This window comes from Thunnus albacares, chromosome 8, assembly GCF_914725855.1.
Source record: "Thunnus albacares chromosome 8, fThuAlb1.1, whole genome shotgun sequence".
Classification (NCBI taxonomy): Eukaryota; Metazoa; Chordata; class Actinopteri; order Scombriformes; family Scombridae; genus Thunnus; species Thunnus albacares.
In genome coordinates this window covers 12859763-12864980 of record NC_058113.1, presented here as the reverse complement: position 1 = coordinate 12864980, position 5218 = coordinate 12859763, and positions in this window count along the sequence as shown.

The window sequence follows — 5218 nt, the reverse complement described above, 5'->3', positions numbered from 1 at the left end:
TCCCAGGCACAACTTTACATGTGTTAATGATCTAATTATCACATCAAAAAATGAGACTTAGATTTTGGTTGACATATGCTTATTGCATCTTTTTCGTGACCAGGACAGGACAGACACCAACTCCTCTGCCATCGTCTTGTCAGTCAACTCTCCTTACTCTCATCACATGATAAGTGAAATCTGACTCCGCTAGCTACTCTGTGATGCGACTCTGCTGTTGCACACAGTCACAGAGTAGACACTTTCAGTTTATAATTGTAGCATCCATCATCCAACCAAGTATTGACAAGTATATACGCTTGGTATTTTACAAATTATTTTCTTTATTTGATGAACATGGGTGCTTATATGCAAAAATGAACTACATGTGTACATGTGTATATACCTGCTATTGCGTATGTGCATGGTGTAATGTTTCTTGTACACAGTTGTACACAGTTATCTGTGTCTCGCTGACTTACTGTATATTATGTACCTCCATCAGGTGGCGTAGTTTCACTATGAACACATAATATTCCTGTGAACATCACACATGGGTTTCAGTGCCTTCTTGAAGTCTGTTGGAACAACCACAGTGTATAAATGGTTAAACGCTAAGCGAGTCTTGTGTTGTTTTGTGTGTGACTGTACTCAAAAAATGTACGTGTGCGGTCATGCGAGTGTGTCACTTAATGACAGAGATGGGGACAGTGGTAACATTTATGTAACAGTAGCTTCCTTTTACTGGTCTTACAGTAACTTAAGTCACATGTCACCACTCCATCACTCACAGTCTAACACTGTACATGTGTGTGTGCTTTTAATGGCAAACTATATTGCATATTATGCATGTTTTATAATTGTCCTATACCTTAAATGTCATTCTGCTATTGTAAAATTAAGAGGAACACATGAGAAATATTCAGACCTGTGGATGGAATTTCACATTAAATATAGATGTAAATATTATGTATTCAGCATACAACCAATCAATGAAATACCTTCTGATTCTGAGATGTTAATCCTTTGTTTTATACTTTGTCTTGCACAAACACCGACAAACACAACAAAGTTGTATTACACGCTTTCATACTTGTGAATAATAAGTGCAGAAAACACCGTAGCCATAACACACACTCACACAGACAGACACACAAGCACTGCATTAATCACACCAATAGTTCCATAAATTGCATTTTATGTCTTTTGCACCTCACCTTTTACATTCACCTTTGCAGGAGTTTATTTACAGCCCAAAGGTGCAGTCCACTACTCTGAAGTGTTTACTCACCACAGGCATTAAACATAACTGTCAATTAGGACTGGAAGTCAGGGCTCCTAATGGTCTTGTTTAGACTGTCGTGTGGACAAGCATTAGCGTGTGCGTGTGTGTGTGTGTGTGTGTGTGTGTGTGTGTGCGTGTGTGGTAGGGTAGAGAGTGAAAAGCATGTTAGGATCTGTGTGTCTGCATATCTTTGTGTGTGTGTGTGTGTGTGTGTGTGTGTGTGTGTGTGTGTGTGTCAAAATCCTGCACAGCTTACTCCCCTTGATCACCCAAAGTAGTGAACATTTCACCTGACACCTTTACGAGAGGACAGGACCCCGGACTCATTTTTAAAGTCCCCTGTCCACTTTGATGTGCGTTATTAAACACACCTGTACCTGATTTGTATGCTGCTCTCTTTCGTCTCTCACTCTCCCCTTTTTATTGAATATAGGACTGCAAATGCTTGCTATGAAAAATAATTGGAAGCATTGTTGATATCATTGGTCTATACAATTCCTTTAAACCTTCATCCTACCTATATTTTTAACATACAAGAACTACCGACTTGGGTCCCTGGTGACCTAAAGAATAAACTACTGTAAGAAACAACCATCATAGCAAAATGTTAACTTATTTCTTCTCAAAACATTATTAGTTATGAAATTAATGTCATCTAAAAAAAAAAAACAGACTATTATTATTTCAGGAAAGTTACAGTTAATTTGCATATTGTGTAAAATGAAAACATATACTTTTATTTAATACAAATTGCAGCTTTTATCCCAAGTACAATCTTTCCACAAAGCCTTCAAAATGACTGACAGAGTGTCCCTACTCCCTTGATAGTGTGTAATACTTTAAATTAGGACCCATGGCAAACATGAACTCAATAAATAGTTCCATCTATTAAAACTGAACAGGCAGAATCGGGTGTTAAAAAGCACTAATTAAAACAGAAACAGAAAACAATAGTATGAAGTCATTAAGAACAAATTGATTGACAAAGTCATGAAAAATTGGAATGACAGAATAAAGACCATGTGAGATTTGAAAAAAAAAGTAGACCTCTGGGGTCTGTGGGTACCCCAGTCGGTAGGATTAAGGTTAAAGGTAAGTTTACACCTTTGAATTTCAAAGAATCTTTGACAAATGTTAAGGTTTTCTTTTCCAGTTTTATCTCAATTGATTTGTCAATGGAGATACCTGTATTAATACATCCTAGTTTAAAGGAAAGGCTAATTAATCTAGCTTGTGTCTGCCCTCAAGAGACGCAAGTTTAGGTCCATGAATACATACTGTTAAATATCATGCAAGTTGAATTTTAGTGTCATTTTCCTTTAAGTTTTATTGTACCTGTGTATAATTCAGCACTTTCTACTAGTCATATTTAGAATCCCACCTGCAAGCCTGAAGCCACAAGCACAGTTTGTTGAAAAAAAAAAAGACTATTGCTATGATAAAACTTTGGCTGCATTAACTTGTTGGTGAGGCACACAGGTGTGCGTCAGAGATTAATGTCTGAAGCATTTTGGAGGAGAAAGGGTTGATGGGAGGATAAAGGATACAAAGAGCTCATAAATTATCTGCATATATGAGCTGCTTATTTGATCAACGATAAGGGAAATGAGTCTACTTGCTCCCAGTCTACACTCATGTGAAGCCTATGAGCCCTGCGATACCATCAATTTAGCTTTCAATGACAACTAGTCCTTAGTATGGATGAACACACCCTCATTGGTAAGCAATATGATAGGATTATGACTGTATTTGATATGCAATGGATGGAATTATCTAGATATGTTTAAATTGTTTCCTTACTCTAAAGCAAAGGCTTAGCTAGGTCTTATATTTTACCGTAGACTTGGCAATGCAGTAAATTGTCTGCTTTGCCCTTGAGGATCAATATCTAGACTGTGTCAAGGGCACCCTGGTTTTCTTCCGCTAATAGTTTGTGAGGCGAAGAGGTTCTTCAAAAGGAACGGAAATGCCTCTGTACAATTGTGACTAATTGTGGCATGAATTCACAATCGTTTCTCATAACAGGCTTCACAGCTTGAGGTTTGTCATGTGCAATGGACGCCTTGCTCCCATTTTCACCTGCCGTTGCTCTCAATCAAACAAAGAGGTGGGGTGGAAGTTTCTTTTCATGTGTTCAAAGGCGGCCGGTGGCTTGGCATTTTTTTTTTTTTTTTTTTTCTTTTTTAACAGAAACAATAACTCTTTTCATTGAGAACAAATGTTGACATTTGGAGGGAGCAGCAGCGGGTGAGAGAGAGAGAGAGAGAGAGAGAGAGAGAGAGAGAGGCAGGGCCCCTGTGTGCTTTGGAGAGTGCCTCTGGTGCTATTTGACAACAGTGCTGAGTCCCCGAGGGAGCCCACCTGAGAATAAAGCATGCATTTCAATAAATCATCTCCTAATGAAAGCATTTGGGCTGAGCAAAAGGAAGCTGGCCAGGGGCTATAGCATCCATGACTTCCATATAGATGGCCGCCAGTAAAGCAAAGGTAAATAAAAAGGTGAGTAAAAAATATCAGTTTCCGGCAGTGATGATCAAAAGAGGAACAACCTCCAGTATAAACAAAAAAAATCAATATGTTTCAGAAAAAGCATCACTGAATGTTTTTTTTTTGTTCACCTTACAAGACTCGGAGCCTACACATAACATTTTCGTTCCTGACAGTGCAGCACTATTCACTGCAAAGTACACCATGAATTTATGTTACAAAGACTTCTGTCACCCTAAAAGGTGGGTTAACTGAGTTTTGGTGGGTTTACCCAGCACTACATCCCTGGTGGCAGCCAAATATTACTACCTTGGATGAAGCAGTTGGAAGGGGGCGAAAGGAAGAGGAGGAGGAGGAGGAGGAGGAGGAGGAGGAGGTGGAGAAGGAGGAGGAGGAGGAAAACCAAGGTGAAAGGGAGTCCCATGAGATTTGGACAACACTCAAGCTCAAATTCAACTGGAAAATGAAGGATTAGCTTTTAGTCTGGCTGGGAGCGATGATGGAGGCCTCTTCTTGGAGGATGGGAATAAGATATATTTGATCTTGAGTATTTCACACTCCACACGGCCACAACTGTGAGTGACATAATATTGGAATACATATTTTTTTAATCAAATAACAAAAATGAATAAAAAATAAAATTGAATATGTATGTAACTGTGTAATAATAATAATAATTATTATTATTAATTTCATCAGAATTAAGCTTTTTTTTTCTAAATTGTTTAATTAGCTGTGTCCTAAAGCCGCCGTAATAACCAAGCCATGATGAAAAGCAGAGGAAAGCCTGTCCGATTAGTGCCCATCACACAGCCCATTGGAGCTGGCAGATGCTTAGATAGACTTTTATGGATTGCTCAATGCCTTGCCGTAATGAAGCAGGCAGGGCTGACCCATCCTGAACCAGGCTAAAAAGCTCCAGGGACGGGCCCCGCTGGGAGCCCATAATGCCCGATGCGTCCCACGGCTGTATTAATCACACTGAAAAATAAATGTGTGGCAGGGCGAGAGGAGAGGGGAAAGGGGAAGAAAAATGAAATAAGTATGTCGTTTATCCCAATCAAGGTCGTGAATATGTGGCCGAGGGAGCTTCCCTGACCAGAATGAGGCCCTAAAAGGAAATGATGGTCCATTTAGAAAGAATGGATCGTGCAATCTGTGAAAACTCATAATGTTTATGAAAAGCGAGATTCATCAAGCATTTCCCATCTGCGTTTGACTGACAGAATATAATAGCCAGAGTAAATAAAAATGTCTCAGTGTTAAATACAGGTCTGTTATGAATAAAAGAATGACTCTCCAAGATTTATGTAATAGTTGGGAAAACAGTTTAATATTTTCTCATTTGAATAATGGATATCATACCCCGCCAGTACATCTATACTAGCGCTTTTTATTTTATTTACATTCAAAGATATAAATTAGTAAAAGTACTCCTGATAACAAGATTGTGTAGCTTTTTTCCAA